The sequence below is a fragment of the Python bivittatus genome, unplaced genomic scaffold (genome assembly GCF_059951505.1).
Source record: "Python bivittatus isolate LINGU-HERP-01145 unplaced genomic scaffold, Pbiv_v1 ctg000640_np1212, whole genome shotgun sequence".
Classification (NCBI taxonomy): Eukaryota; Metazoa; Chordata; class Lepidosauria; order Squamata; family Pythonidae; genus Python; species Python bivittatus.
The window spans coordinates 183,278-195,842 of record NW_028277090.1 but is presented as its reverse complement, the minus strand read 5'-3'; the positions used below and the strand labels follow the sequence as shown (position 1 = coordinate 195,842).

The following is a 12,565-nucleotide window of genomic DNA, read 5'->3' as shown; positions in this document are numbered from 1 at the left end:
AACTTGTGTCTTTCCTCGAGGATTCATTTGGCAGCGCTTCCTCTGCCTAGAGAGCAGTTTGTTGAAATGGAGTTACAATTTCCACATCATGTAGAATTCATCCTCTCAAGCTTCCTCCTAACCACCCTGCAAGGTAGGCCAATTGCAAGAGCAAGATTTGCCCCAAATTATCCAAGGAGTTTTACTGTGGAGCTGCAAAACATCCTCCAAACGTAACATTCTGGGCAGCAGATCGCAACAATCACATCCTATTCCACCAAACATTACCTTCGCTTAGAGCAGTCTTCCTGAAACTTGGCAACTTTAAAGTGTGTGGACTAGAATTCCCCAGGAAGGAAGGACGGAAGGAAGGAAGGAAGGAAGGAAGACAGGGAAGGAAGGGAAAGGAGGGAGGGAGGGAGGGAGGGAGGGAGGGAGGGAGAGAGAGAGAGAGAGAGAGAGAGAGAGAGAGAGAAAGAAAGAAAGAAAGAAAGAAAGAAAGAAAGAAAGAAAGAAAGAAAGAAAGAAAGAAAGAAAGAAAGAAGGGAGGGAGGGAGGGAGGGAGGGAGGGAGGAAGAAAGAAAGAAAGAAAGAAAGAAAGAAAGAAAGAAAGAAAGAAAGAAAGAAAGAAAGAAAGAAAGAAAGAAAGAAAGAAAGAAAGAAAGAAAGAAAGAAGACAGGGAAGGAAGGAAGGAAGGAAGGGGGAGGGAGGGAGGGAGAAAGAAAGAAAGAAAGACAGGGAAGGAAGGAAGGAAGGAAGAAAGACAGGGAAGGAAGGAAGGAAGGAGGGAGGGACGGAGAGAGGAAGAAAAAGAAAGAAAGAAAGAAAGAAAGAGAGAGAGAGAGATTGAGAGAGAGAGGGAGGGAGGGAGGGAGGGAGGGAGAAGGATCTCCAAAGTAATTTGATCCCAAGGAACTACAGCAAAGCAGAAGAAAAACAACCACTGGTGGCTGGGGAATTCTGGGAGTTGAAGTCCACCCACTTTAAAGTGGCCAAGTCTGAGAAACACTGATTTAGAGAAACTCTCATTGAGCAGTGCTTCACGGAAAGCCCGCCCCTCTGTTTTGAGATCTGCAGATCCTTCCTTTTCTCCAGCCACAAATCTTCCAGATGGGATCAGCTGCTTGTAACCCTGTCAATTACATCCCTTCTTTCGAAAAGCCACCGCACATATTTATGTAGTGTGTCAATAGTACAGCCCAGCTCACCCTGAGGGCAAATAGCCATTTCCCCCCCACTCCCTGTTCCTAGCACACAGATGCTAACAAACCACGTGCAGATTCAGCCTATTTATTTATAACATGGCTGCGAATCCACAGTCAATAGCGCTGCAGTGATGATAAGGCTACCCTTAATGTTTAACAACTAGCTGCCTGAGTTCAAGCTACAGCAAAGAGGAATTTGGCTGAATGTCACCGCTGAAAGAAGAACCTAACCTGCTCTGGAAAAACTTTCAGAGACGCGAAGCAGATAATGGGAGTTGCCACCAGCAAGATGCAACGTCCAGCAGGAACTGTGGAGAGCTTTAAAAAAAAGAAAAAGGACTAACTAAAATGAAATGCAATGGGTTTGGGTGACCCCTAAGCATGGAGTGTCAACAACTCATCGCTTAACCATGTTCATTGAATAAACCACAAACTGGAGTTTGCAGGGAGAGGGAACCTGGAAATTATTATTTGCATTGGACAAATTAAATTAAAATGAGGTGTGGGGGCATATAGGTCCCTTGTGGGACAAACTGCCCACTCCTGGTGTAGTTCAATGTGCAACCCCAGAGACTGCTAAAACCTTGAAGAAAGTAACCAAGGATTAGTCCAGAAGCAGCTATGGGTTATAATAGCTTGAAGGAGCCTCTCCGTACAGAGGCAGTGTATCTTGAAGGGCAGTTGCTGATGTGTCACAATTACTGCTTTCTCTATCCACTTGCAAGATACCACAACATTCCTGGAAGACCACACCCAAAAGTTAATTATTTTTTTTTAAGCTATGTTAAAATAACACCCAAGGGTTTGATTCAGATTGAAAACTTCTCCATAGAGACAGAGAAGGTGGAAATGTTGTAAAATGCTTTTGTTTACTCCCTTGGTAAATTTAAATCAGTGTTTTTCAAACTTGGCAACTTTAAGACATGTGGACTTCAATTCCCAGAATTCTGGGAGTCGAAGTCCACACGTCTTAAAGTTGCCAAGTTTGAAAAACACTGGTTTAGATAGTCCAGGTACCAAGGGCTGGAGGGGGAATTCAGGGTATACTGCTTTTTAACATGGAGGTTCTATAACCAACATGTCTATCATCTGCTTTTTGCCACAAGTGCCTTTCAGTGCTCTGCGATAGGTCAGGTTGTACACTGAAACCGTATTTTGTAAGCGAGACTACAGAAATAGAGTCCTCTGAAAAATAAGAAGATCTTCATGGAGATGTAGAGAGACCAGCTAAGTTAGCGAGTAGAAGATTCTCCCTGCCGCACCCGGCAACTTTGGAGCATGAACAAAAGGCTCTCTGCACATGCTCCAAAACAGCTCTTTGGGGCTGCTTTTTAAGGCACTGTGTCCGTGTGCCTAACATCCAAAGATGCAGCGCTGTCATTAGAAAAATACTCAGATGGTTCTTTTTTCTTGGTTAAGAAAGAAAGGAAAAGGAAATAATGATGCTTTCTGAAAAACACAATGGACCAAGTTCTCTTTTCGCATCTCACATCTAGAAGGGTTCTTGGCTGAACAGGATGCAAGCTACAAATCTCTAGGGGCTGCGGGGTCCATCCTGAGGCTGTGCACCCTTAAAAGCTTGTTCAGATAATAACATCTTCCATTTGTGACCCTCCTGTGTTTTTTCACTGCTCGTTTGGATCTGTTTCCAGCCCGTAAAGATCCACCGAAGAGGGAAAAACAACAGGTGCTGAATAACTTCTGCACAGAAGCACCATATATGTTCTTGAACTCTACAATTTTCATGTTGGCTTCCAGTGGCAATTGAGTTATTCACTCTCCTGGGGACAAAAAAAAGGGGGGGGGGAATTTCCAAGACACATGGAGGAAGAGAGCCAGCTCCAACTCAAGACACAAGCAGCCCACCGACAAGGAGAGCTTGCATTGACACTGCACTGATTGTACACAGTTCTAAATCTGCGCCATGCACCACACTAAGGCAGTGTTTCTCAACCTTGGCAACTTTAAGAGGAGTGGACTTCAACTCCCAGAATTCCCCAGCCAGCCAGCTGGCTGGGGAATTCTGGGAGTTGAAGTCCACTCCTCTTAAAGTTGCCAAGGTTGAGAAACACTAAGTTGTGGGTTGTTTAAGGAGGGGTTGTGGAATAAGCCAGCTCCACACCTAACATGGCAAACATTTACTGAACCAGGATTACTAATGACAATGGCTAGATTCAGACAACAAGTTAAGCCAGCCACAAACAATCAGAGCCACCGACAAGCAGAACAGGATTTCTGTACAATCAGGATTCTCCTATGCAGCATCCTCTTGCTCTTGATAAATGCCTGAAGGAAATTTTTATGTCTCCCTGGAGGCTAAACTTATAAGTTACCGGCTGTATTTGCACAACACTGACCTGTAGTTAAGAGAACCACGGTTTTCTCAATTGTTTCAATTCTCTGTTTGCAGAAGGCTGGAAAGCTTTGTGCGATGTGTGAGCATAACCCACAGACCCCAAAGTAACCCCAGGGCTGGCTTTGCAGAAAACCAGATTAGTCTTAAAAAGATCAGCGTTGTTCAGAGAACAGAGGTGGGGGAAAAAAGAAAAAAAAAAACAGATCCATTCCACTTCCCCGGTGATCTGCAAGGTTTAAAAGACTTTAAATCGAAAGCAGCTGGAAATGAGGATAGCAAGGTTGCAAAGAACCTCTTCTACTTCTCTCTCTCTCAAACCCCCTCCCATAGCAGTGATGCCCACAGAGAGGTCAGGAGAGTCAAAATGGCAGCCCTAACCATGTAACTGAAGCTTTCCTTCACACACAGCCCAGGGCCTTGCACGCAACTGCTTGCTCAGAAAATCTGGCACACCATGCCACTGAGAAAGAATGGCACTCTGTGCATGCTCAAAGGCACTGCTACTTCCCATACCCCAAAGGGAAAATCCTAGCCCTTCAGCAGATCACAACGACTGGCCCCATTGCCAAAGATTTCAAACCCACATTGCTTTTTGATGTCATGGAGTTGGGTTCCTGTCTCCTGGAGCATAGCCCCGTTCCCACAACATGCTAAAACCTCAGGGCTTAACTGAGCACAACCACCGAGAGCATCTTTTCCTGGGCAGTGATGGTACTTTCATCAAAGTCAGGCAGAACAGGATTGAGCTGAGTCCCCAAACCTGCTTATGCTTGGCAGGCTCAACTGATTCCATAGGCTAACCCACAGTGCGCCTACGTTGGAATACAATCCCCATAAATCCCAGCCATGCTGAGCGGGGCTTATAGGACCTGCAGTTCAAGACTGCTGAAGCCACCCCAAGCCAGTTTCCTTGGCGGAGAAGCTCTATGGCATCCAGTGGGTTGAATTTCCACCTGCAGCACCCCCAGGACCGGAAACCTGAAAGTAATTTGAAGATGTGTGGGTGGCAAGAGCGCCTTGGGGCATGTACAGAGCACCACCTGGCCTTCCCCCAAAAAGGAAAAGGAAGCTTTCAAATCTCCGGAAGACTCAAGAGGAGAGAATTGATCGGCCACCTGCCTTTCACGTCGGAACGGGGGATCTCCTGGGAAACTCAGCCCAAGGCGGGTCCACCGAGATCTCGGGTTTCCCGTCCTTTCTCGCCTCCCCGGCCCGGTGCTTACCTGGCAGCGGACAACGGCTCCAGGTGGCCGCAAAGGTCAGCCCGCCGCGTCGCGGAGGCTTCCGGGCGGCCCGGGATGGGGAGAAGGGAGCGCGGGGGGCGCAGCAAAGGAACCGGGCGCACTCCGATGCCACCCCGGGGCCGGGGGGTGGGGAGCCACAGAAGCGCGGGCGGAGAGGCGCTTGCAGGGAGGAGCCAGGAGGAGCCGGGAGGAAGGGGGGCCCAGGCAGCTTCTCCCCCCGGCATCGTGGCTTGGCTTTTCTTCCCCAGGGCTCCCTCTCGCTTCCCTGCCCCCCTTTCCTTGCAGCGCCTGTGCGCGCCCTCAAGGCTGAGCCCCGGGAATAAAGCTCAAGTTTTCCCAAAGAACCAGTCCCCCCCCGCCGGTCCCCGCCCCTGCTCACTGACTCGATCCTTCCCGGGCTGCTAAGGAGCCATCGCACGCGCCCCCCGCCCCCCATTCCCTTTCTGCCTCTTGGTGCAAGAAACTGTGGGTGCATTCTCACGATACACGCGAAGCCCCGGGCTCGCCACAGGCGAGGGCTACGGTCGCCCCGCTGCAGCGGCGGGAGCCTCAGAGTCGGGCGAACCTGAGCCGGGAGTTTAACAGGGCGCGGAAACTCCGCCAGCTCGTTTCCTTGAGCAAACCGCAGCTAACCCCAGAGAAACGAGTCGTGGGGATGCGGTGCTTCTCTTCCCGTGACTGCCCGGGAGACCCTCTCTTTCTCCCCGGCCCGTCCAAATCTTTGCCCCTTCGTTTAGGTGTCTCGGGAGTCTTGCTCGGTGCACGCCCCCGGACCCCTCCTTCCAGGCCGGGAGTGATGGGGAATGTAGTCCAGCACATCTCGAGGGCACCGGCTGGCTGCCTCCGCCTCCCTCCCTGGTTTCCTCGGTGCCACCGCTGCCCTCCTTCCCGGCTGTCCTCACCTTGGAGCCGGCTTCTCTAGGAGCCTCTCCGGCGGGCGGTCCCTTCGGGCCGCCGCCGCCGCCGCCGCCGCCGGGAAGCGAAGGCGAAGCTTTGCCGGGCGAGGCTGAAGCAGCGGGGCCGCCCCCCCACCCCTCCCCCCCCAGCTCCGGCAGGGGGTGGCGGTACCGGCGACCCCTAGGGGAGAGAATCTGTCGGCGCACCTCGCTCGCCCGCCCCCTTCCTGGAAGGGGTGGGCGCCTGGGAAGCGTGGAGCCCCCCCGCCCCGGGAGAGGGGAAAAATACGGCCCGGGGGGGGGGGTAGCGGGGACGGCGCGGCCAAGCTGCGTCTGGGACCGGACCGTCCGGGCTGAGTGCGCTGCCGACCAGCCTTGTCCTGGGCGAAGCTTGGCTCTAGCGCAAATCTTTCCTGCAGTTACAGCCGGGTCGCTCTGCGAAACGGCTTGGAGGTGTGCTTCGCCATAAAGACAGTGATTGAGACATTTCTCTAAAAGCAACCGCTGCACCGGGCAATCGTGGAAATATTCCAGACTAACACACTAAGCCCATGTGTGTCTAACCATCATTTATTAACTAAACGACAACTGGTTGGTTTGGCACAACCCACTAAACTGGGGTTATCAGCTCCCGGCTGCAAATGCCAGCTTGTATTAGCCAGCATCCCTAGTTTAAGCATATAAGCCCCAATGATTCCCTTGGCAGACGAGGCTAAGCCACATTTAAGCAACCCAAGTTTGGTGTGAACTCCAATCCTGGCTCACCCAGCTTGCCAGTTTGGGGGTTGGAAAGGCTCCTTTCTTTCAAACTGTGGTTGTGTACAAACATTATTCAGATGAGTACAAACGCACTGCAGCAACCCAGGACAGCAGAAAAAGGAAACCGACCACCCATATGGTTTTTCAGCAAAAGAGATACTCATACAACTTTATCAAAAAGTGTCTGACCACTCAACCCACCGCAGCACAACTAACACAAGCTACAAACAGGATAACACTGCCACACGTCAGAAACATCTCGAACTACCAACAGACTGTTACAAGCACACTGTATCACCGTAGCACACTACCCACTAAAGCCCTCCAAAACATCTTAAGCAAACCAAAAGAGCCAGTAGCCCAAGAAGAAAAAACAGGAGTCACCCACAGACAGTGCAAGGACTGTAACAGCCACTATGTAGGACAGACAGGCAGAAGGCTAGCAGAGCGCATCCATGAACTCCAACCAGCAGTCAGAAGACACGATGAACACTCCTTAACCTCCCAACACATGGACAGACTCAACCACGGTTTCAACTGGGAAACTGGGAGCGTCCCAGACCGAGCTAAATCCAAACATGCGAGGGATTTCCTGGAAGCTTGGCATTCAAGGCAAATCAGCCATCAAGAGACACAGAGATAAACCACATGCACGCACCATTCCAAGGAGACAATAAAAAAGCTAAGATGGAAACTAAAAGACCGGAACACATCCTCTCCAGCAGCCAACACCCAGATGAGCAGGGATTAACCCCGGACAAACAGTCAAGCAGAAAACAATGCCCTAATCCAGGAACTACCAAGGAGAAAGCCACACCCCTATCAACGCTGGCAGGGCAAGCTACTGTAGATAAACAGGGAGAAAACTCCACCCTCGTTCGCACTGATGATGTTACTTAGTTGGGTAACAAAACATCAGCAAGCAAACAGCCCAACTCAGAGACTGCCAAGGACTCCACAGTTTTGGTCTCTTGCAGGTAAGGCGGGCGGGGGGGCTTTCCCCACCCATTTGGATTAAACCCAGACCTGGCTGTAATCTTGAAGCTGATTGTAGCATGGCTGAAGCCACTCGCTACGGTAGCAACATTTCCTGCACCATAATCTTGGCTTTCATGACCTGGAATGCAATGAAAACTGCCTTGCAACATTTCTGAAGTTTTAATCTTTGGTGAAAGAGTTCTTCTTCTCCTTCTTTTTCTCCTTCTTCTGTCTAAGAATTCCTTTGGAATTTCTCTTCGTGGTGATTTTGAGCTGACTTCCATGTTGGAGTCTGCTCCAGTATTTTCCCAATACATTTGCTATTGAACATCTTTTTATCAGTGCCGAGTGTATAAAGGAAGCTACGGTTTATCTTCAGACTGTATAAATCTTTCACCTTTTAGTAAAAATGGATACAGGACAATGCTTCCTTGGCCCTCTTGGAACTAAATAACCCCCAAAGCATCGCATTCCACACACATAAATTCCCTCAAAATTCTCCTGGAAAGAAAACTTCAAAAGCAAACGTCGTTTTATCAACTTGAATGAGAACCAGTAGGGAAAAAGTGTAGGAGAGTTTTTTTGCATTGCACGATGAGAAAATTACTTCTATCAAGTCAGACTCTTGTCTACCCCTTTATCAGCATTTGCACACCACGTGGGTGTGGCTCAAATTTCCCAAAAAAGTCATCTGGTGTAAGAGAACTGTCAAAGGCTGGAGAAGAGAAGGAATATTTCCAAACCTATCACAATAAGAGCTGATGGAGGTCTGGGGCTTTTTTTGCCCAAAGAGCTGTTAGCCCTTCAGTTCCATCATCCAAGAGAGAAGTTCAGATGATTCACAGAGGTCTTGCCTTAATATTTTGCTAGTAAAGGGGGACTTCCATTTCCCTTTTCAGTTTCCAGGATTCTGTATCTCAATCTCTTTTTCCTTGGGTATAAACCTTCTTGGGTGTGTTTTTGTTACTTTTGTTTCTGTCTACCTATATATAGTGACCAGATCCCATCTTGTCTGGATTTGTATTGTTTTTTTATGGTAAATCTATTGTGAGTCACTCAGAGTCAGCTGGTGCTGAATTTGAATTAAATAAACAAAAGAAAATTTCTGAAATTTCCAAGCAATTCCATTCGGGGGATGTGTTTGAAAAAGGCTGGAGAATTTCTTTCCTCTGCACTACTTTGCCCTGTGCTCTGAACCACAACTTAGCCGATTTAGCGTGAGAAATTGTGCAAATTCAACTCCCAGGTGGCTCCTGTATGAGTCGGTCTGTCCTGAAAACCACAAAAATTGTATTGAATGGCTGATGGTTCAGCTAACTATAAATGTGCTTGGGGTATGAGCATCGTCACTGAATTCTCACTGAGGCAGCAGAAACCTGCATCTTGTCTACACTGCCTCAAATTGAAAGGGAAGCTTTTGGAACTGAATATCCCTCCTAGTCTAGAAACCTAGCAGCTCAGGAGTTAAGAGTATGGGCCTTCAAGTGTTTCTCAACCTTGGCCACTTGAAGATGTGTGGACTTCAACTCCCAGAGTTCCCCAGCCAGCTTGGCTGGCTGGGGAACTCTGGGAGTTGAAGTCCACACATCTTCAAGCTGCCAAGATTGCAAAACACTGGGCTAGGGTGCTTCATGTCCTGTCCTGTCCTGTCCTGTCCTGTCCTGTCCTGTCCTCACTTCAATTCTTGGCATCTCCCCAGGTTAAGTCCTGAAGCAGCAATGCATCATCCAGGAAGTACAATTCACCTGGAGTCTAATTCATCAGGTTTATAGCCAAGAAAAAAGAGATTGAGATACAGAATCCTGGAAACTGAAAAGGGAAATGGAAGTCCCCCTTTACTAGCAAAATATTAAGGCAAGACCTCTGTGAATCATCTGAACTTCTCTCTTGGATGATGGAACTGAAGGGCTAACAGCTCTTTGGGCAAAAAAAGCCCCAGACCTCCATCAGCTCTTATTGTGATAGGTTTGGAAATATTCCTTCTCTTCTCCAGCCTTTGACAGTTCTCTTACACCAGATGACTTTTTTGGGAAATTTGAGCCACACCCACGTGGTGTGCAAATGCTGATAAAGGGGTAGACAAGAGTCTGACTTGATAGAAGTAATTTTCTCATCGTGCAATGCAAAAAAAACTCTCCTACACTTTTTCCCTACTGGTTCTCATTCAAGTTGATAAAACGACGTTTGCTTTTGAAGTTTTCTTTCCAGGAAATCCAAGGCCTGGGAGAACCACCAGGTCTCAAGGCTTTACGGGACACCAACACAGAGGGGGCCACATGGATTTCAGAATAAATCTTATTCCAAAGGGCAGACACCAAAACAGAGAAGACACGCTTCCTGGGTCCTGTAATGACATGTGGGAATGACCTTGGGAAATGGGGGCAGAGACGCTGCCAAGGGAATGGTCAGATAAGAGGCAGCATAGCCCACAGCTGCATAATGGGAGGGGCAAGAGGCTCAGGAGGGACCCTCCCTAGTTTCTCAGGCTGTAAAGGAGACAGCAGGAGAATTATACTTTCAGACTTTCAAGATTCTGCTAACATAACCTTACAATAAAGTAGAATGAGCTCATCTGGTCTGTTTCCTATCTGGTTTACCTGGGAAGGCTGACAGGTCCTGACAGATGTTTAACTGAAGGGACCCATAGCGTGCCTACTCTGCCAGCACACATACAGCTGGGCAGAAACCATGGGAGATACCACAGTCCCTCAAATAACCCAGCCTTATGCCATACGGGGCTTTACAGGTAATAACCAGCCCCTTGTTTTAGAGTAATTTAGTGATGAGGTGGACAAGGTTTCTTTGTGAATGCCCAGTCCTTCACTGCACAGTCCTCTAACAGTCTGTGGTCTCCCTGGCTTTGCATATTTCAGTTAAAAACCCAGACATTAAGGAGGAATCTTCCCCCCACCCCCATGGAGATTTTTCATCAGGGGTCTTAGTACCTCGCTCAGAAGGAGCCCTTGACAAATAGTTGCACCATTCATCTTTCCTTGAAGACATTTGAGTCAGCCAGCCAATTTCTTTCTGCCCACACATTTAGTGGGGAATGTTAAAAGACGATTAGTGTCCCAAATGAAGCAGAAGCACAACTCTGGAGTAAGACCAGGCGAACCTAATTCCAGAATTCTCAGCACCGATCACATTGTCTTGGGAATTCTGGGGCTGGAAAGCCACAGGTTGGAGACATATTTGCCTGGAGGTTGAAGGCTATTACGAGTCAAATCTTAAGTCGACTGCATAATTGCTGGCACTCATAGACTAACCTATCCCCCACCCCAGTCCGGTTGTGAGTCTGAAAGGGAAATCAGGTTTAGAGCTTCACACTGGAAAGGAAATTAGAAGGAAATTCTATAGCAAGATGATCGTTTGGAAGCTGAACAAAAGCTGCCTCCTTAAAGTTGTTTTAATAAACCACAGGAGTTGCGTTGCGTTTCCCAGTGAACTAAATGTTGCTATGGGGGCTTCGCTCCAAATCTTTTGCAGAAAAAACAAAAATCAGTTTGGGCCACTTATAAGGAATGTTGTCAGCACTGATTTCACTTCCTGGGTTTAAAAAGATGACATTCCAATGCCATAATATATTTTAGCCTTATCCTTCAAATCAGAAGGAAGATTTTTTCCAAGCTTCTATCCATCCATATTCTTATCAATAGGTATTCAGTGTGCATATGGATGAAAATTTGTAGCCAATAGTTATTTAAATGGAATCATTCATGTATAACATGTATTGTTAATGTTTGATTCATAAAAGTATTGTATTTTGCATTTGGTCAAGCCCAACAAAGATCTTCAACGTACCCATCACCCCTCTACATACTTCTGGAACTGACCACTTAATTACTTTAGATACATTGCAGAACATTGTGACTTTAGGGGTGAAAGCTCACCGTGGCCAAGAGAAGGAAGTCAGAAATATTTAAAAATGCTTCAAGCTGTTCTACCCCGATTGGCAAAATAAAGATAAGAGCAATCTTTGATTATGATTATTTGTAGATTTTTGTTTTGCTTCCTGGTAGAAAAGATGGACTTTTTTTCCAAATACATCAATGTAATTAATTAAATTATCAATTTATTATTTATTAAAGCTACAGACTTTCAGTAAATCTTAATTTGCCCCCAGGGCTGGAGGCACCCTTTAATGAAACTGCTCTGCAGCTTTTTATCTGTTGTATGAAGACATACCAGAGAAAACAATCTTTGCAATGCGGTTGCTGATTCATCTTTTTTCAGTATAGATGGGACTGGAATGATATATATAAACCAGGCCAGAGGAATGGGGCCCCTGATGGAACTCCTTATCAGCTCAGAAACATCTTGCAGCCATTCAATTTTCCTCTTGAATCAACTGATTTCTTCCATGTACATCTACATTGTTTTACTTTTGAAGCACGACTTCTATATAGTCTAGATCAGCATTTCTCAAACTTGGCCACTTTAAGACACGTGGACATCAACTCTCAGAATGCTGGCTGGGGAATTCTGGGAGTTGAAGTCCATGTGTCTTAAAGTGGCCAAGTTTGAGAAATGCTGCTCTAGATTTTGTTTTGATGCTTCTTTGGTATTAACGGATTTATTTTTGTTTGGAGGGGAAAAAAGACTGGAAAATTGCAGAAAAGCATGAGAAGGGGATGGCTTATGGTAGCTTTTAAATTTCCTGAAGCATTCTGCCCATGAGGTAGAGAGGTTTACACTCAAAGCTGGTGTGGAAGCATCAAATACCTTCCACATGGAAACTCATTTGCTAAAACCAGGAAATGTTGGCTTGAGATACTTTGCTGTCCAAGTCAGAAATAGACCAGAGGGTGTCCCCTACTGATGAAGTAAATGACTGCACATTAAAAGCAGAGAAAAAAAGGATATTACACTGGAGAAGAGAAATATTAGAAAATTAAACTCAAGACTATATGGGGAATATGGATGATGTTTTGTTTGGGGCCATGAGATTTGAGTGAAGACAGAAAAGTCAGTTGCAGTCAGCAAGTGGACACCGGAAGTTGGAGTTCACATTTCTGCTCAGATTTCGCCCTGGTTTATATCACCTGCTGATCCATGTGTTTGGTTTTGGCTTGTGAGAATCCAACCCCTGGAATATTTAAACCACAGTTTCTAGCTTAGGGGTTGCATGAACTAGCTGTGGTTTCCAT

General features: G+C 47.0%; 1 protein-coding gene across 5 annotated transcripts in view; it reads right to left on the bottom strand.

The window, feature by feature from the left end:
- Window positions 1-6,787, bottom strand: part of LOC103062246 (cytoplasmic phosphatidylinositol transfer protein 1-like) — a 57,518-nt gene extending 50,731 nt beyond the window's left edge. The window contains exon 1 of one of the 5 annotated variants that reach the window (XM_088151025.1): window positions 5,688-6,787. The gene's annotated coding sequence lies outside the window, so the exon portion shown is untranslated. Of the gene's footprint in view, window positions 1-267; window positions 370-4,764; window positions 5,108-5,687 lie in introns of those variants that run through there. The other 4 variants (XM_088151024.1, XM_088151022.1, XM_088151023.1 and 1 more) reach the window with 4 other exon arrangements.
- Between the last annotated feature and the right edge of the window lie 5,778 nt (window positions 6,788-12,565).